The sequence below is a fragment of the Pseudophryne corroboree genome, chromosome 7 (genome assembly GCF_028390025.1).
Source record: "Pseudophryne corroboree isolate aPseCor3 chromosome 7, aPseCor3.hap2, whole genome shotgun sequence".
Lineage (NCBI taxonomy): Eukaryota > Metazoa > Chordata > Amphibia > Anura > Myobatrachidae > Pseudophryne > Pseudophryne corroboree.
In genome coordinates, this window is record NC_086450.1 from 363,825,086 (window position 1) to 363,846,653 (window position 21,568).

A 21,568-nucleotide genomic window follows, 5' to 3' on the forward strand; every position below is an offset into this window, starting at 1 on the left:
CCAAAGAAAAAATAGGCCATATTGATCAGAAAAGTATGCTTATGAAAACAGATAGATCTAAGAATAATAACCTAACGGACATCCCCATTATTATGGGTTTCAACAGTCAATACAGACAGGTGGAGCGTATCATCCGACGCCACTGGTCTATACTGACACGAGATCCCAAACTTCGGGAACACATATCTGAGGCTCCAAGATTTGTGTACAGAAGAGCTAAGAATTTAAAAGAAAATATAGTTAAAAGTGTTACCACGGCACCAAGAATGATGACTAGAAACAAATCTAGAGGTTTCTATAGATGTGGGCTTTGCATCATGTGCCAAGCATGTAGAAGTAAAGAAAACAAAATCACCCAGTACAGGTCCACACAAACAAATGAAACTTATAAAATAAGGGACTTCATCACATGCAATACTAAAAATTGTGTGTATTTACTAGAATGTGCCTGCGGTCTTCAATATGTAGGACGAACAACTCGCATGTTGAAGATCCGCATGGCTGAGCACACCCGTAATATCAAAAAGGGTTTGGAGACCCATAATGTATCTCTTCACTTCAGTAAAACACACAAATGTAACATAGATCACTTGGTAAGCTTTTGCGGAATAAAGATAATTACCCCTAATTGGAGAAATAGTGATGAGGAGATAAGGCTTGCTAAGTTAGAGATGAGAACAATTTACGAACTTCATACCCTTGATCCCAAGGGACTGAATGTCGATTTCGAAATGAAGTGGTTCTTATAGGTGTACAATTGATCAATAATGATTTAGGATAAAGGGATAATCCCTTTATGGCATCAAATCGATCTGACTAGGATGTGGTGTCAATGGATACAACCAATGAAATTAATGAAGAAATATTTTTTCCGCTTTTTATTTAGTAATAAGTACTTTTATATATAAACAGCATTATGTCCTATGACTGTAATGTAACAAATGGAAGTATGTGGAATATTTTGATTATGTGCAGAGAATAATCTTTTATATTTATTGTTTATCTCCCCGGAATGCATATCTGTATGTTGAAGATGGCCGTGCGTTCCAAAACACCCTCCGGGACTTGCGTTCCACCAACCGGAAGTTCGGTCAGAACACTTCCGGTTACGGGCGAGCGGACGACTAACTACACGGCTCCCCGCATACTGGAACTAAGGAACAGGGGACATATACCTGTGAGGACACACTTGCCAGACACACCTAAATATGTCACTTCCGGAGGAAATGGAAAGGAATGATTTCATCACTACAGCGATACTTTATAACAAGCGGCTAAACGATCCGGATTGGGACCACCATCATACTATATTATTCTATGGACATTTTTAGATTCCAGGAATCCAGTGCTGGAGTTTATAATTACCAATTATGTTTTATTTATGTGTTTTGCAATGTTTAAAAGTTTTTATAGATGGATAATGGCCAGTTTTAGGATATATTAGTATTAAGAGTAATATGATGAGAGAAGATAAGCTTAAAACACAAGATAAAAGTGTATTAAACATCTAGAGAACCTGATTGGCTGACATTGTTCCAGGAAATGGACAGTGGGTATAAAAGGCTGGACAGGTTAGGTTGTGTGATATACCCTGAGGAAGGATGATAGATCCGAAACGCGTTGGTACCTGCTTTTTGTGAAATAGACCCAGGTCTGTAAGTTGTTCCATTTGCCTTATTCATCCCCATTTGGAGATTTACGAAGTCACTCCTTGGTAATCTTTTTTGGGGGGCATGTGTTGGAAACAACTCTAGACCAGAGGATCGATTCACCCTTTTTTTATTTTCTGTTTTTATCTGTTTTTTAATTGTTGTCTGGAATAAATTCCCCTTTTTTGAATCTACGTACAATTCTTCTTTATACTCCATAATTGGTATTGGTCTATCTGCATCCATCCTGCCGAGTGTCGATGGTGGATGACATAAGGAATCACAAACGGAGCTGGAAGTAGAGACGTAGAACAAAAGAAACCTTTTAAGGAACATAGGGCCCAGACTGGAGGTGAGTGTCTCACATATGGGCTAGGACGTTTATCATTATAAGGAATGAGACCAAGGGTGACGTAAAGAAACCTTTTGATGTACATCCCGCATGGTGTGGAGGTCAGTCTTGAGGTGCGAATCCACCTATAAAAGAGGAATCTCGACTGGCTGTGAAATTTCCATACTAGACTCTGTATTTGGGCAAAGTGTACATCTGGATTGTTCATATATATAGCGGCGCCTGAGGACTACTCAAAATTTTCCTTTTGTGTATATGTATGGTTATCAAGGAGTGGTGCTCTTGTGAGTCCAGTCCAGGGCTGCAGCTAAGGCGCAAGTTACTTTTCTCTTTTGTTTTTTTAAATATGGCAACGTGCATAGAGACATTTTTCTGACTTTGACAGAGAGCTAGAAGAAGGGGGGACACCAGTCGTCGTCTACGGGTCCGCGGCAGAAATTAACAATGCAAAGGAGGAAGAGACGGTCTACGCTTTGCAAGGAGCCAAGGAGCCCAAACCTCGTCAAAAGTATATCCTCGGTCATGGAGGTAGTAGGTGATCCTCTCCATTGATGCAATGTGCCAGATTTTGGCTTTGAGGGCAGCGAGAGGAGGGGGAGAGGTTTTTTTCCAATTTTAGAGCTATCAGTGATTTTGCCGCTATTAAAATGTGTGTTGCTAGTTTTTTTTTAAATTTATCAAGGGGGGGGGGGGGGATAACACAGTAAAAATTCCCAAGGGGTCTTTCAGCAGAGGGGTTTCGAGGAGGGAGTTCAAGAGGGCCATGAAGTCCCAAAAAGGGGTTATTATCGGACAGGTCCACCATATGTGGAGCATAGTACCTCTACAGCCACAACCTCTCCAGCAGTTTGGAGAAGTAGACAGAAAGAGCTTATTGAGTCTGTCAGGATCATAATACAAGTGATAATAAACCTTGTATGAAGTTTCTTTGATATTAGTTGCAATTGAGCTCCTTGCAATCCCCAGTCTCATGTCGTCCCAGTCCTCAGCTGCTGGGGGAGGTCCAAGATCTCGTTCCCAAGCAGTTTCATGGGGTCTGAAAGGGGGAAGGGTGGTGTCTAGTAGAAGGGCATAGAGCTGGGAGATAAAGCCATTAGAGAGGGGGGGGGGAGTTTTTCCATATCGTTTCAAAGGGGTAAGGGCACAAAGTACTTTGAGTGGAGGCAGGGAGCATAAAAAATGGTGAATTTGTAGGGTTTTTCTGTTGAAGATCAGACAGGGATAGCCTTTGGCCCTGAATGGCAAAATCAGCTGGAAATTTAAACCCCAGTTGAGTCCATGTACGAAATCTCGTAACCGAGGAACCTGGAGGAAATAAAGGGTTCTGCCAAATAGGGGTCAAGGGGGAGGAGAGGGTGGTAAGATTCAACTTTACAGAACAACAGTCCCAGATTCTAAGATTAAATTTGATGGTAGGAAGTAATTTGGAAGTAAGGGGTCGGGATGTGGAGGGTAGACCCGATAAGGGTGTCAGATCCGGGAGGGAAATGTAAGCCGATTCAATATCAAGCCAGGAAACTGATCCAGAGGGAGCATAGGAGGCTATAATATCGGAGAGATGAGAGGCGAGATAGTAGAGTTTAATTTCAGGAAGACCTCTACCACCGGCAGAAACTGGTCTTTTCAAGGTGTTTGCAGCAATACGCAGGGGCCTGTGGTTCCAAATAAAATGGATAAGGGCTTTCTGAGTATTGCAAAGGAAGGAGTCAGGGATGGCAACAGGGAGAGTCTGGAAGATATAAAGCCATTTGGGGATTATAATCATTTTGACGGCGATGATCCTACCCAGCCACAAAATAATAAGACTGTTCAAAGATGACAGATCAGATTGTATCTTGGAGAACAGAGGTGGAAAATTTCCACGGAAGAGAGAGTCATAATGGGAGGTGAGATAAATCCCCAGATATTTGACCTTCTTCGTTTCCCATTTGAAGTAAAAATTTGTTCTGAGGGTTTCGGCTTTTCGGGAAGGGGGGGGGGGGAACATGGAGCAGCATGGCCTCCGACTTGGAGTAATTAACCTTATAGCCCGAAACAACACCATAAGATCGGAGGACCGAGAATAGGTTCGGGAGAGATATTGCAGGTTGCGTCAGGGAGAGGAGAATATCATCCGCAAAGAGAGAGATTTTGGGATCGGTATGGCCCACTAGAACACCATGTATATCATGATGGGATCTAAGTTGGGAGGCAAGCGGTTCAATTATAAGAGCAAATATCAATGGAGACAAGGGACATCCTTGGCGTGTGCCATTAGAGATATGGACTGGGGCAGACGGCACGCCATTAATCAATACTGTAGCGAAAGGGGTAGAGTATAGTGCCAGGAGACCAGTGAGGAAGTCACCAGACAAGCTGTAGGCTGCGAGAGCAGATTTGAGGAAACTCCAGGAGATTCTATCAAAAGCTTTTTCAGCATCTAAAGAGAGCACAATAGTAGGGGATCCCCTGGAGTTTGAGATATGAATAAGATCGACAGCACGTCTGGTGTTGTCTCTCGCCTGGCGACCTGGAATAAACCCTATTTGGTCATAATGGATCAGGGATGAGAGATACGGGTTCAAACGGTTTGCCAGAATTTTAGCGAATATCTTCAAATCTAAGTTCAGGAGGGAAATAGGATGGTAGCTTGCACAGTTAAATGGATCTTTACCTTCCTTAGGGATCACAACAATTCTGGCTTCCAACATCTCAGAGGGAAAAGGGTCGCCATGGAGTACCTGATTGAAAAGGGACTGGAGGTGAGGGACGAGGAGGGTAGAGAACTTTTTATAGTACAAGGCTGTAAAGCCATCTGGACCAGGAGATTTGCCCGATGTTTTAATCATTATAGTCTGAGCAATTTCCTTCGCAGAGATCTCAGTGTTAAGATGTTCCAAAGCGTCATGAGATAATTTGCGGAGATTAGCTTCAGAAAGGAAGCCAGAGATCAAGTCGGTGTGGGACGGAGAGGATGAGGGGAGGGAGGGAGGGAGAGGGGAGGTTATACAGGTCAGTATAGTAGGCTTGAATGGCCGCTCTAATGGGAACAGGGTCATGAGTCAGGTGGTTGTGGTCTCTAATCAATATGATATTGTTTCATGCCCTAGTAGATCGCAGTCCAAAGCCAGGATCCTGTCGGCCTTGTCCCCCTTCTCATAGAATGTTTGGCGAAGCCATTTAAAACATGTAGCCACTTGTCTAGAAAGAAGGAAACATAGAAACATAGAATTTGTCGGCAGATAAGAACCACTTGGCCCATCTAGTCTGCCCCTTTTTTTTTAATATTATTTTTTTATCTCTAACCTTATTTGATCCTTATTTCTTTGTAAGGATATCCTTATGTCTATCCCATGCATGTTTAAATTGCTCTACTGTCTTAGCCTCTACCACCTCTGATGGGAGGCTATTCCACTTGTCCACTACCCTTTCTGTGAAATATTTTTTTCTCAAATTTCCCCTGAACCTCCCCCCCTGCAGTCTCAGTGCATGTCCTCGTGTCCTATTGCTTCTCTTCATTTGGATAATGTTTCCATCCTGGACTTTGTTAAAACCCTTGATATATTTGAAAGGTTCTATCATGTCCCCCCTTTCCCTTCTCTGCTCCAAACTATACATATTGAGATTTCTTAGTCTTTAGGAGATCAAGTTCCGCCTTGACTGTACGAAGTTCAGATTAAATAGTCGGGTCAGAAGATGCTTAATGCTGGGATTCTAAGTCATGGAGTTTAAGGGAAAGTGCGTTAATCTGGGTGAGGGATTGTTTTTTATTCTTGGAAGCCATGCTGATCAAATGCCCCCAGAGAACCGCTTTGTGGGCTAACCAAAGAGTAGATCTAGAAATATCTGGGAAGTCATTGAGGGCAAAATAATTGGAAAGCTGGTCGTGAAGATGGGACAGGACCTCAGGGTTGTGAAGCAGAGAGTTGTTAAGGCGCCAAGTCATCGGACGAGGGCGAGAGAGTAAGCCTGAAATATCACAGGAGATAGGAGCATGAGTAGACCAAATAAGTGGGTGGATAAGGGCAGATTGAAGATTCAGAGCAAATACATAATTGATCAGGATCATATCGATGTGGGAGTATGAATTGTGAAGAATAAAATGTATAGTCACAAGCAGACGGATCTTTCATCCTCCAGGAATCGTAGAGGAGTTGGGACTTCATGAGACGGAGGAGAGATCTAGAGTGGAGGGAGTCCGAGGAGGGGGCTGAGGGTACAGTGGCCAAGCGGTCCAATGTGGAGTTTAGAACAGAGTTAAAATCCCCCACGAGAATGAGTTCTCCGTGTCGAAATCGGGTTATGAGAGTGTCTCGTTTGGAAAAAAGTAGATCTTGACGTTGATTTGGGGCATATATGTTAACTAGTGTACATAGCTTATTATTTAGTTTCCCCACCAATATAAGAAAGCGTCCCTCTTTGTCAGTATGGGACTCAATAAGTCCAAATTGCGACCCCTCGTTTTTTGGCAGTATGGCTGCACGCATGAAAGGAGTCAGGGTATAGCTTACATCGTAGTTCAGGATGGGAGTTGTGTAAGAAATGAGTCTCCTGGAGGAAAACCAAGTCACCCTTGTGGAGTTTAAGATAGGCAAAGAGCTTTCCGCATTTTTGGTGGCTATTGAGCCCTTTTACATTAAAAGAAAGAACCCGCAGACCCATGGGCAACTAACTGAAAGACAGGCAGAGTAGAAAAGGTGTTGGACCATAGAGATGGCATGGAGGAATGGAAAGGTGCATAGAGGAAACAGAAAGCAAGAGATATCGTGGTGAAAAGGAGGGAGAAAGTAGAGAAAGAAGGAGATTGGTAGGGAGGGAGGGACAGTTGGTCATCCGGCAATTGAGGCCAGGACCATTGGCGCCGACAGGAGGAAGGGATACTAGATGTCTGGAGGATGGGTGGTCTTCAGTATGCTGACTGACGGGATCCTGGCGCACAGTATACTGGCGCCGGGATCCTGACATCCGGCATACCGACACTTATTCTCTCTCGTGGGGGGTCCACGACCACCTGGAGGGAGAATAAAATAGTGTTGCGCGCGAAGCGCGCCACCTCACCCGTAGCGTGGCGAGCGCAGCGAGCCCGCAAGGTGCTCTTTTGCACTCACCACACTGTCGGTAAGCTAGCGGTTGGGATCCCGACGCCGGTATGCTGGTCGCCGGGAGCCCGACTGCTGGCATATCGTAGTGAACCCCTGGAGGACAGCTAGGTCAGCTAAAGGACAAAAAGCCCTGAGGGGGCACGGCAAGGCATCTGATTGGTGCATCTCAATGGGAATAGTGGGAGGTGACATACAAACAAACAATCCCCTCTCTGGGAACCTGAGAGATAAGCAAGAAGTAGAGGCAAGACTAAAGAGCAGGTGGAGCAAGAACAGGAGAAAAGCAGGGAGGGAGTGAAAAAGCAGGGTATCACATTACAATAAATGCTGGAAACATAATTATTTGAGCAAAATTAAAGGTTAGCAAGGTTAAAACATGAAAATTCTAAACACAAACTCAAACGGCTCCCCGAAGGGGGAGTATGGCCGTTATAGACCATCATAACTGGAGCTATCAAAACATGGGGTCTGGTGACAAGTCAGGTCACCGGAGGTGGAGCTGAAAAGGTTGCTTTTGCCGGGACCGTAGACCATTCCGAACGGGGAGGTAGAGGGGCCATCCTCTGCTTTTGAGTTATTGGGGGTACGGTGGAAGAGTCTCCTTCAGTGGAGATGCCTATTTTGGACAGTAGGGATTGAGCCTTAGATAGGTTTCTACCCGTCAGCAATTTCCCTTGGTGCCAGACCAGGATGCGGAATGGAAAACCCCAACAGTATTTGATATTGTGCTGAGAAAGTCTTGAAGTGACAGGTTTAAAGTCCCTGCGTTTAGCTAAGCTGATCGGGGAGAGGCCTTGAAAGATCTGCAATGGGGTATTCTCGAAGGTAACAGAACTCAGTCGATGAACCTCCTTCATAATGGCCTCTTTCGCAGTGAAGTAATGCATTCTGAGGATAACGTCCCTGGGTCGGGAGGAATCCTGTGAGCGAGGACGAAGAGCACGATGATTACGGTCTAGAAGAAGGTACTCTTTGGGGGTGTCAGGGAAGAGCTGGGTAAAAAGGCGTTTAAGGTATAGTTCGAGGTGGGAGGCCTCTACATCTTCTGGGACACCCCGAATCCTCAAGTTGTGTTAGGCACCGTGGTCCGCGATGTCCTCGCGGCCCGGCGCCTAGCAACTAGGGACGCCGAGCGTGCTAGCCGCCGGGTCCCTAGCAACGCTGGGACGCTGTGCGCGCTGAGCCGCCGGCTCCCTAGCTACGCTGGGACGCCGGGCGCGCTGAGCCGCCTGGACCCTAGCAACAGGGATGCCATGGGCGGACCGCGCTCCCCGTTGCAGGGTCAATCAAGTTAAACACACACACTTGTCTTCTGGTCGTGCAGCAAGGCAGCTGCACGGCATTTATGCTAATCAGGCTCTGAACATCTGATTGGAGGACTCCCTGCTAAATACCTTCTCAGTGCTTCACACAGACGCCGGTAATAGCTTCCTGCATGCTGCTTAGGTTGCTGAACGTCTGTTCCAGTCCTGCTGTGTCCGGTCATTCCTGTCCTCAGAGTTCCTGAATCTGAGAGTGTCATCTTATCCCAAGGAGTCTTCTGGTCCTCAATTGCTCGTAACAGTCGCCAGAGGATCTCGTGTGGTTTTCGTGAGTTGCGGCTCTGCCGCGTGCTGCGGCCCAGCCCGCTTCATTTTGTATTCTGTTTCAGAGCATTTGCGGAGGTTTCCGCTTCCACAAGTCCTCTCCGGAACTCGGCGGTGCCGGGTAGGAGAGTGGACAAGTGGGTATTTTGGTTGTCCTTTTCCCTGGCGGTTTTCCGCACATATTCTAGTTTTAGGTTATTTTGTAGCCCCTGGCTTTGTTGTTTAGTAAGAGGGCCCCTTGTTATCACCCTGTCTCGGATTTCTCTTTGTCTCCCATTAAGACCTGAGGGGGCATCGGAGTTGGGCAGACGTAATCCGCCCTTCAAACGCGGCTGCCATGGGCTTATGAATGCCATTTTAGATTTCTCACAAATATTTAAGATGCCCGCTCTAATATATATATATATTGTAAATCCCTGCACATCTTATTACCAAAATCCCATAAATGTGCACTTGCATCGCACAACACCTCATAAGCATACCACAGCATCCCATAAGAGAAAACGATACACCCACACATTATCTGAGTTCCAAAGCTCAGTGAAGTATATATTTCTTGTTAAAAGGATATGGATACAATATATATTACAAAGTACAGCATATCTATAATTACATGGTTACACACACACACACACACACACACACACACACACACACACACACACACACAGAAAACAGTTAGAACATAGTTAAATTACATGGTTACACACACACATACACACACACACACACACACACACACACACACACACACACAGAAAACAGTTAGAACATAGTTAAAACACAGTTACATATAGTTATAGTTAAATGCCTGCGATACATTTACCAGATCCTTCTCATTATTAGTTTATCTCTCCATATGACTCTGTCTTTCTCTCTTTCCTCTTTAAAATCATGCAAAACCTCCATCTTCCTCTGAGTCCACCAGCAACTGCCCTCCTCTCTCCCTAGCCAGCAACAACTTTCCAGTTTTTCCTAGTTCCTGGGGGAGGGGTCTCTACTACACAATTCTCTTATGTATATGCTGATCAGGTTCAGCCCTGAAACTACCAAAAGGGTTGGCTTGAGTTCCCTGTTCACTGTATCATTTATTGTTCTAACAAAGTGATTTTAGCTTTTATACATTCAATCATAACTATCCGCTGCAATGTCCTACAACTTAATAACAAGTATCAAATTAATCTACGCATTGAGCTGGTTGTTTTAATAGTAAATATGACCGGTGTATCTGGTTCCGTTCCAATAATACACATTCATGACATTAATTCATTAGCTAATTTTAAATCTCCATGATGTCTGGTGCTTGATATTATTATAAATATGTACTGTATGAAATAAGTGTCGAATCCATCTCTGTGCCATGTCCGAGTAAATGCGTGTGTTACCATATATTGCTGTGCTCGCTGCGCATATTTGCAAGTATAGCGACTTAAATGTGTGCAGTTTGTATGTTCTCTCTATGTAATATTTTTGACTTTGACAGTCCACCCTTTGGCAGTCACCAATAACTGCCACTTCCTAAAACATTTCAAAAAGAGAAAAATATATGTCATATGTAAATACATTTCTATGATTGGGTAAGGGAGGAGAGAAGAAGGTGGGAAAAGGGTATGACCTAGTGAGATAGCGGAAGCATGTGTGTATGAATCCATGTTTGGGGGGGTCGTGTATCTTCGTGCCGTACGTGTTGTACATCAAGCTTCGAGGTATTGCGAAGTATACATTTGAATTCCTTCTTATCCCGTGGTACGGGTCTGTGGATGGGCTGTCAAACTTTACCGAGCTCTTTTCGGCTGTGGTTGTAACAAAATGGGGAGCACATTTTAGTTGATGATACATGAATGGGGGAATATGTGATTGCTGATATCTGTGCCTGTATTCCCTATCGACTATGTGTGTAATTACCTGAAGGTTGTAGAGATGAAGAAAAGACATAATTACGGTAAATGCAGTGGTATTCTATGTCAGGTTAATGTACATTTGTCGGTTGAGGTCTTGTTCGGTGTCTGTTGATTGCAGTCTTCTTTGTGCTTTTGCCCATAAGGTGCGAGCAAAAACTTTGTCAATGTCCATAGATTTACAAAAGTGTTGGGCTAGCGTAATTTTAAAATTTCTAGGGAAACTGGGGATCTATGGCATAGTTCATCAAAAATCTGTGTATAAGGTTGTCAAAACTTCTTCTTTAATCCATCTGTTGTCTGTATATCGGCTCATCAAATTCCTCGTCCAAGTGGGTCTTTTTACCTTGGAGAAAACGGAAAAACAGGTGAAAGAAACGGACCGTAGAAATCGCATTTTCATCACATCATTGTTTCTACATTTGGGTCATAAATCAAATCCACTGGAATTACAATTTCCTCACTCCTTAAACTCATCACCCTAGTACCTCGTTTGCACTTCATTAAAGCCTGACCGCATCTAAATATCAAGCCAATCGTTATGATAACACCTAAGATACATAGGAGAAACTTCCCTACATCCATTATGACTCCGTGAGCCCATTCTCCTAAACCAGAGAACCAATTTCGCGGGTTCAACCATGACACCCAACCAGTCAGCTCATTACCTACAGCAGCAAGAGTGAGATTGTGTCTCCTGCGAAATTCCCACTTCAGTTGGAGAATATCGTCCATCTTTTGGTCTATGACCTCGACCGGGTCCTCGGTACTATTTGTAATATATGTGCAACATTTCACGCCGTACTGCGTTGCCAGTGTGACACAATATCCACCTGTTACTGCCGTGAGATAATTGAGAATCATTCTATGCTGAACCAGTTCTGTTTTATAAGCTTGAAGTTCTCTTCCAGTATACCTAAATGTGTCATCATGCATTTCTGTGATATTATCTAACAAATTTGCGAGCGCAGATATGTATTTATAATTCAACACTCCTCTAGCGGTGCGAGTGATATCTAACGCGATTAGAAACTGAATCCTGGTGGATTCATGGATCATGTCAGAGGCCGGATGCTCTATTCTTTCTATCAGGTGCCGTTTAACTACGTGCTCGTAATGGGTGTGAGTATAGGGAGCTTGGGCAACACGGTGTATATCTTTCATTTTGGCATGTGATACAGTCATTACTTCTGGCAGTACTTTTCCAATATAACACAATCCTTCAGAGTTTGGGGCAAGCCACTTATACGCCTTCCTCCCGCATATGAAATATGCATCATCGGGGAGAACATATGGGACGGAGTAAGACATAACCATATTACACATCCTCCATGTGAAATCTCCTACCCCTAATTCTCCCATTTGTTTAGTACACGTATCAGTTTGTACGATATGTGCGCAGTATCCTGGTGATACCTCTCCAACTCTCGTAATCCTACCTCCTAGGGTATACCTATATCTGAAAGATTTTTTCTCTACTGGCTATGTGGCGTATAAGCTCTGTATCTGTAGGCATTCTATCTGCTCTATATGAAAAGGTCATGGTTTGGTTGCTCCATGACACTTCCCAACTTCCCGGCTTTCGGGGATTGGTAATGTTAAAACATATTAGGGATCTATCCACATGATATTGGTGGAGCTTCAAACTAGGAGGACTGGAGATATTAAACCTCCTGTCCACCGGTCTCCCACCCTTTAGCTCAAGTACCTCCCCTACCGTTAAAGGAAATGATACTAGTCCTGATTTGCTATGACCTTGAGGTACTTGAGAGCATACCCAACAATCTGTTTGATTTAACACTCACTACCCACTAAGGAGTGATAGTCACTCAATGGATGCCGGTCCATGTGGATATTAAAACTGGATTGGCATTTCTTAATGCACCCATCCTCAACTACGTTGTCACAGAGCCTACAGATACAGTTTTCTTCAGCTAACAATCCAAAAAAAAATGTTTACAAATAACATGGCTGTTAGATTGTTTCCGGTACTCGCCTTTGTTCGGTGCTTGTGTTGCTATTGGAAATTTACACCTCCGTCTTAGTCACTGGAACCTTTCTGGTGTCAAAACTTCTTTCTCGACCTCACTGGTACTCTCACCGAAACAGACTGCTCTGGTCAACATCAGGGTCAACAGGAAAATCCATATCACAGTCTCTTGTGGCAAGTCCATCTTACAGGAGGAGAAAAGAAGAAATTTGTAATGGGGTACAGAAAAACAGTTTGAGGGGGAGAGAAACTTGTTACGATAATTAAGTTCTCTAGTCTTGTTGTTCTTCTTTTTCTGCTGTCATCTCAAAGGTGCTGTCTCTCAGTCTTCCAAACGAACATTCCGGTGATGCAATATTTCTTCCAAACCAGCGACCTTTCTGTAAGGAGCAAAAATCTTGCATTACCATTTGTCTAGCTGATGTATGACATACCATCTTTAAACCATGAAAACATGAGTGAGAAGAGAGGAAAATAAAAAAAAACAAAAGAGAGAGAACAATTCATATGCATATATATATTACATAAATCAACAATAACCAGCAATAGGAAAAGAGAAAAAAACATTTTTCGAACATTTTTTTTTTTAAACATTGTCAGATCATCAGGCTGTCATATCTACATGTCCAATGGTTTCCTTGCGCAGTCCCTCCCCACCAGCACCTGCATTACTCCACTGTCTGTATCTGGCCAGGATACATTGATGCGGATAGGTCATGCTGGGGTTTGGTAGACTTCTGCAAAGACCAAGCGGATATGCAATGTTTGAGTCCTTACTAATAATCGTCAGAGATGGGGAGAGAGAGAGAAAAAAAACATTTTTCACAAATACATTTACAACGTTTCACCTTGTCATTCCTGTGTCTTCAGTGAATGACCTCCCAATTTATTAACCGTTACCTCAGGCTTACCATCAGTCCTAATGATCACCTTTCCTGACTACATATCATGGGTGTGGCCCAAAATTCTTCCTAAAAGATCCCTGATTATAATTGTGTGTGTTATAATTTTGCTCATTTCTTGGTCTAGGGGGTCTGACTTTATGTGGGTTATTACAGTTGCTGGCATAATGCCCTTCTCTTCTACAATGATAACAAATCCTTGGCTTTCTCCATGTGCTAGGGGCCTGGGGTTCCGGTCGACTTGATGCCTCCTCTAGTGCTTGGATGCTCAGTACCATCAACCGCTCTCCCTGTGCTTCCCTGGTTCTTTGGATATTTTGGTCATGCTCGATAGCGGACTCTCTTAATGCAGCCACCGAGATACCTCTCCAATGAGGTATAGAGGTTTGTACCCTAATTTTTAGTGTGTCTTTTAAGCTGTCCATTAATACAGACACAACTACCTCTCTGTGGTGTACGTTAGTTTCAATGTCATCTATACCAGTGTACCTAGCCATATCCTGCAGAGCCCGGTGAAAATACTCTGATGCGGATTCACCTTCTTTTTGTTTTATTGTAAAGATTTTATTCCACTTTACTACTGTAGGAAATATACTCCTAACTGTAGATTGATTCTTTTTACATTATCTTGGTTATACTTGTCTGTTAGTGGTACTTCCTCATCTAGCTTACAATCAGCGATAAATTTCAATGAATCAACATCGGGGGGTAAACATGCCCTCAAAACTGTCCTCCAATCTTTGTTATTTGGCTCTGCAGTGTTTCCTAGCACTCTAATGTATTTTTGACAAGCAACTAAGTCTTTCCTGGGATCAGGAAATTCAGACAGAATTGTTCTTAATTCTGTTCGGGAAAAGGGGCAGTACATGGCGATGTTCCTGACAGGAGTGACTCCTGAAGAGTCAGTTTTCCCATTTGGTACTGCAATTACCTTGACAGGATTAAGTCCAGTAACGTCATTCTGAATTGATTCCACGATATGAGGTACATTTGTTTGTGCGTGATGTATAATACCATACGTACCTGTGGACACGACCTCACCTGACCCTCCGTTAGGGGGTTTGATTACAGTCTTTACCGATTTGGTCGCGTCCACCTGGATGTCTTGTGTGATGGCTGCTGGAAAAGGCACCGACATTGTGCTGGGCTCACTTTCTTGTTGGTGTTCCTGAGGAAAGTTTAACAAGGGGTGCGACTTGCATGGGTTAATAGTTGTACATTTAACACTTTCATTTTTATAAACCTTATTACGTTTGTTACATTCATTCTTAATATAGTTACTAAGAGCACTTTTATCGCACCCCATCGTGCCTTTCTCCGCAACCATAATCCTCTCCATTGCCATGTCTCTCCTCTCAGGATGAAAGTTAGGTATGTAAGTTACATTTCTTTGCATGTCACTTTCCTGTAGCCATATCTGTAAACAATCATTATGTTTAACTCGTTGTTTCCAGGATTTTATGAGACAGATCCTTCGCCTTAAATTATGCAATACCTCTAAGTCAAAACTACCTATCCCGGGAAATGGTGCCTTATCCCCCGCAGTCATTCGTGTCCATTCATCACAAAAGGTCTCAGTGTGGGGACCATACCTCCTCCACATTACTAACCGAGCAGACCCTCGGGGTCTGCAAGCCTCTGCAGTCTGAACCCTGACTGCTGAACGTCCCTGTGTTGTGCACTTGGCTTCCATTGTGGACCTTTTTAACACAGAAAAACTTCCTAAAATGCACCAAACACAGAAGTCTACGGTGGAAATCCTTAAAGCTCTTCCACTGAACTCCTTCTGCTCCGAGTACAACGAATCCGCCCCTTTTAGCAGACACGTGTAACCGTTACAGGCCCTATCTCTAGAGATTTTCCTGAGAGACCAGTGAAAATTCCCTTCTTTACACAAATCACGCTTGCATGTGCTCCCTACAACACGTATGAGGGCAAGATTTACGCATGGATATACTACCTCATATCACGTTGCGTTATTGGTCACACATACAACCGTGCGGTCCAATCGTACCACTTATAGACACTTGTTTCCCATAAATGGTAGGATCATTGGAGTCTCCCTACTGTGCTCCAAAACAGCCAGAGCGTAATACAACGAAAACTTTATCACACTCTGTTGCACGTTTTCACTCAGACCGTGCTCATCACGTTCCACCAAAGATCACCCAGATCACTCAGTTCACAAAGCGGGATTCAATACACTCATACCGTTTTCAACCCACTATCATTCTTATAGTTTTCTGATCAGAAAAATCATTTCCCGTAGTCTGATAGCTGTCCCCAGAGGCATTACAGTAAAGTAAGGTATTTAAACTAAGTTTTGGAAAAACTGAAATCAATTTGTGCTATTATCACGTGGCTATGCTATACCGCCCCCACTAAAACAATGCTATTGTGCGATTTGAGTTTCGGTGGGCGTACCCAGATGCTCCGTTGCGTAATATACGCTGCGTGCGTCGGCCTTTGTGTTGCGTTCGCGAGTCTCAGCCTTTTGTTAGAGACACGTGTACGCTGGCCATACAAAAATACAATTAGCACGTTTATCAATGTAGATGATCTTTAACTGTAATCATCTACCAAGCACCACACAGGTCTTTCCTTGTATCTCAGGCGAAGCTGTGCGTGTGTTTTACAAATTACCCCTTAATGTATCGTTTTTACTCTTTAACTACCAATAGCAACAAATCTTTCTCAGCACGTTTATCAATTATACAATGGCAAACAGGAAGGTGAGATATGTGAAAGTACACAGATGAAAATGCAATTCTAAATTAATCTAATAACATACATTGATGTAAGCACAGACATATAGACATTACATATATGTACTAATCACTTATTACATATATGAGACCTTATTCAGTGCTTCCAATTCGCATACGAATGTGCTTTCAAACTATCTGTGAAGGCAATCTCCTTCACTGCTGGGAGAAAAAAAAACAACAACAAACCAGTCACACAGGTTCATTTGCATTTCAATGGCCCATCTCACAACTAGCAGAGAATCCTAGAATCTTGGAGGTGAGAGGGGAAAAAGAAAAAAAACAACAAAAAACAAAACAACAACTTTCATTAAGCCCTATCTGAACTATTTATAATTGACTATGACACTGGTTAAATAAATGCATTGGTAACTCATAAATGGTGATTTTTTTTTTTTGACAATGGATGGCTGATTATTTCCTGAAAATCAGCCATTTTAGGAAAAAAAATTGACCTTCCCAAAATGGCCGCTGCTCCTCCCCCTTCCACCTCCATGAGGGTTACACAAAATGGTGGACAGACCATGCGGCTTTTGTCATAAAGAAAATCACCATGCAAGCTTCTAAAGTAATTTAGGCCTGAGTTAAAAAAAACTATATCAAGGCTATGCAGCAACTTTTAAATGTACTTTTAAACCTACTTAAACAGATAAACAATCTAATCTTAATCAAACACGATATGATCCATTTGAACCTTGTTTTGCAACTATAAAAATACATTTTAGCATCTTAAATATTAAGAGAAACGCCTTGTCCCTTAAAATTTCCTATCAGCGTCTTACTGATACCACAATACATTAACGTGGATGTTTTTTTTTTTTTTCTCAGCATTTCGCTAGATGTCCGTCATTAGCCGGTCAATTACAGCCGCGTTTGTAATGTACAGTGCATCATTAAGAACGTGATATCGCAGACCAGAGCCCCCATCTATGAATGCCATTTTAGATTTCTCACAAATATTTAAGATGCCCGCTCTAATATATATATATATTGTAAATCCCTGCACATCTTATTACCAAAATCCCATAAATGTGCACTTGCATCGCACAACACCTCATAAGCATACCACAGCATCCCATAAGAGAAAACGATACACCCACACATTATCTGAGTTCCAAAGCTCAGTTAAGTATATATTTCTTGTTAAAAGGATATGGATACAATATATATTACAAAGTACAGTATATCTATAATTACATGGTTACACACACACACACACACACACACACACACACACACACACACACACACACACACACACACACACACACAGACACAGAAAACAGTTAGAACATAGTTAAAACACAGTTACATATAGTTATAGTTAAATGCCTGCGATACATTTACCAGATCCTTCTCATTATTAGTTTATCTCTCCATATGACTCTGTCTTTCTCTCTTTCCTCTTTAAAATCATGCAAAACCTCCATCTTCCTCTGAGTCCACCAGCAACTGCCCTCCTCTCTCCCTAGCCAGCAACAACTTTCCTGTTTTTCCTAGTTCCTGGGGGAGGGGTCTCTACTACACAATTCTCTTATGTATATGCTGATCAGGTTCAGCCCTGAAACTACCAAAAGGGTTGGCTTGAGTTCCCTGTTCACTGTATCATTTATTGTTCTAACAAAGTGATTTTAGCTTTTATACATTCAATCATAACTATCCGCTGCAATGTCCTACAACTTAATAACAAGTATCAAATTAATCTACGCATTGAGCTGGTTGTTTTAATAGTAAATATGACCGGTGTATCTGGTTCCGTTCCAATAATACACATTCATGACATTAATTCATTAGCTAATTTTAAATCTCCATGATGTCTGGTGCTTGATATTATTATAAATATGTACTGTATGAAATAAGTGTCGAATCCATCTCTGTGCCATGTCCGAGTAAATGCGTGTGTTACCATATATTGCTGTGCTCGCTGCGCATATTTGCAAGTATAGCGACTTAAATGTGTGCAGTTTGTATGTTCTCTCTATGTAATATTTTTGACTTTGACAGGCTCAAGCAACCATAGTCTTGCAAGAGATTTCTGACAGCACGGGCGAGACAACGGAGATAGGGCGCCAGGGGCTATTTCCGTTCCCACTCCCTTTCCCAGCATTACGTTCCAGTGCTCAGGTCCTTGCTATAAGATCTCCCCAGACCAGAGTGCTGGAATCATAACAAGTTGTTTCTCTTGCCCTATTGTCCTGGTCCTCATGATCTTCCTGTAGTTGAGAAATATCTTGGTGCATCTGCAGGAAGTCGTCTCGACGGATTGATGAAACGTCACCACCTCCTCGCCTCGCCTCTCAAGTTGGTCAGTTCTGGAACCGATCTCTGCAATGTCGGTCTTCAGCTAGTGGAGGGCTTGGACAGAAGTCTTAACATCCCTTACTTCCTTGAGAAGGGAGAGAAAGTCTCGCTGCGTAATGGTTTCGAGATCGGAGGAGATCCACTATGGCAGCTGCCACACAGGGAACCCGGATGGCTGTATTCTGCAGGCACAGCAGGGCAGGTAAGCCCCTGGGGAGAGCTGCAGCAGGAAGCCGTGCGGGTGCCCGGAGGCCCGTTCGCCGCCCTCACTCCACTCCGGAAGTCCACGGCAGGCGCCTGACAAGCTGGATGTCCCGGCTGCAGGAGGACGGGTAGGTCAGGGGATCAGCGATGGGGATGGAGGAGTAGATGCCCAGGAGAGGCAAGTGTTTATGGGATGTACCATGGGGTAAAAGTAGGAGCCCCACAGATGCCTGTCCAGGAGATGTTTTTTGAGGACCCACTGAGTAGTCAGTACATATTACATTATTCCCGATACATCGATGATGGTTTAATTTTATGGACCGGTGGGCAGGAGAGATTCGATCATTTGGTCACCAGGATTAATAACATGAATTTACCTATTAGAATTACAGCGCAAAGTGACACGACCTCTCTTAATTATTTAATTACTGGCATTGTGGGACATGGGGGGGGGGGGCATGTTGATGTGATTCAATGTGAATCGGTTCATTAGCCCTTTCCATCTGCAAGAGCGTTATGTGTGGCTGCGGGGTATGGCTGCCAGCTGAGAGACTTGTCCACTGTTCTGGGGAGGGGGATCAGGAGAGCCACCCAATTTTCAGGAGCCTCCCGACCATTCTGGGATAGTAGGTAAGTATCAAATCCCTCCACATGCCACTTATCATCCACTATATTGGAATGTTGCTAAATACTTTTATTAATGATAATTGATAAGATATATCATGGAAACTACAGAGGACCCTGTATTATATAGTGGTCACTAAAATGGCCTTTGTATTATATATCAGCCACGAGAATGATCCCTGCATTGTATATTATTCACTCCAGTGCTCTGTGTCCTTTGCTTGGGTCACTCCTTACTCAGATGGGGCTGATATTTATTTATTGCCATTTGACATATTATTTTTTCATGTATTTCATTGGTTATTTAAACCACATTCATATTAGACAAACCAGGCCTACAGGGGTTTTGTCAAGTCCATTTTTCCATTGCACTGGTTGAAAAGTAAATGTGGTCCCTCCCCCCCAGACTGAAAGTTGACAGCTAGTGCCTGGACCCCTTTGTCTTATACATCTAGTACCTAAGCCTCAACCCACACTACTACTCTGTCCCATATATCTAGCACCTACCTCTCTACCCAAACTACTACTCTGTCACATATAGCTAGTACGTTCCACTCTACCCAAACTACTACTCTGTCCCATATATCTAGTACCTACCGCTCTACTCAAACTACTACTCTGTCCCATATATCTAGTACCTACCACTCTACCAAAAGAACTACTCTGTCCCATATAACTAGCACTTACCTCTCTACCCAAACTACTACTCTGTCCCATATATCTAGTACCCAATCTTCCAACACTACTGCTCTGTACTTAATGTCTAGCCTCTTCCACCTAACAGTGTCTTCCCCTATATTTTGCCATTACAATGGCAGGGCACTTACATACAGCACAGCACATCACACAGCACCTGCGATGCTTCTTTTCATGTTTCTCTGCTGCCTGCCGCACACAGTGAAAACACTGGCGCACAGCATTCTCACACAGAGCTGGATTAACGAGGGGGGGTAGCACGGGGTGAGTACCCCTAGGCTCTATTTTCTCCCTTGCAGCCCCGAATCCATGGCCCTCAAATCTCTGCCATCCTCCTCTTCCTCCCAAATCATACCTGCTGCAGTAAGGGCAGAGGAGGAGGAAGTGAAAGCAGGAGCTGGAGGAAGTCTAGTCAGGAGCACTGCATCAAACGGTATCAAACTTGTGCATATACTGTTGCCCGCCGGTGTGCCAATGGGCTGAGAAGCAGAGAGAAGTGAGCATACTTTATGTACATAGACATATCGGGGTCTGTACTCTGTGCACTGTATGCTACATGTAATGATCCAGCATAGCCGTGTGCAGACACCGACTTGGGGGTGCCGCTCCGGACTTCCCCCCTCCGCCACATTATAGTCTACTCTCCCTCCCATCCAGGACATAGACTGCTTACCTGGTGGCCCAGGTAAGCAGTCTTATGTCCCAGAGCAAGGGGTGGAGCAGGTAGTCCTTTACCCTGTGGAGGATGGAAGTCCAGAGCGGCACCCCTGTGTCGGCGCCTGCACATGCCTATGTGATCTGGTGAGGCTGAGAGACAGGGGGAAGAAGCTGAGATACACAGGGTGGGTGTATGAGACAACACATAGGGGTGAGTGCAAGTGAAGCTGGGAGACATGGTAGGGGGGTAAGATTAAGAGAAGCAGGTGTGGAATGAGTATGAGAGACAAAGGGGGGGGGGCTGCGGCTGAAAGACAGGGGTGGGGGGGGGACGGGGAGGTGAGTCTGAGAAAGAAAGAGGATGAGACACAGAGGGGAGATGAGGCTATGAGACAAAGTACCTGGCCCTTGTCAGCTCTCGATGGCCCTGCAGTAGTGCAGGTCCTGCTGCTGTCAAACTGAGGTACAGGGGAAGCCAGCACACATACAGTGGGCACACCCCTGATGTGCTGACAAGAGGAGTGGGACTCCTGTCTTAAGTGCCCCCTGCCCCCTAAAGCTTAATCTGGACCTGTCCTCACATTCTGTTTCTGTATAGCTGTTTTTTGTTTCTCCTGTGGTACCTATGTCATGTGCGTTTCCCCAGTCCTGCAGAGCACTGCATTGCCTGGGCCAGGATCCAAGGACTTAGCAGTTTGAGGTTCCTGTCAGCCTCCATGCCTGCTGCATGTTTGACATTTGTAACCAGCTCCAGTGCCTAGTGTCAATCCACACTGCTACCACCCAGACCCCTTCTCTGTATGGACCCAGGACTACAGTCTCGGCAGTCCCCACCTGATGGTGACCCTGCTTGTGATCCTGAA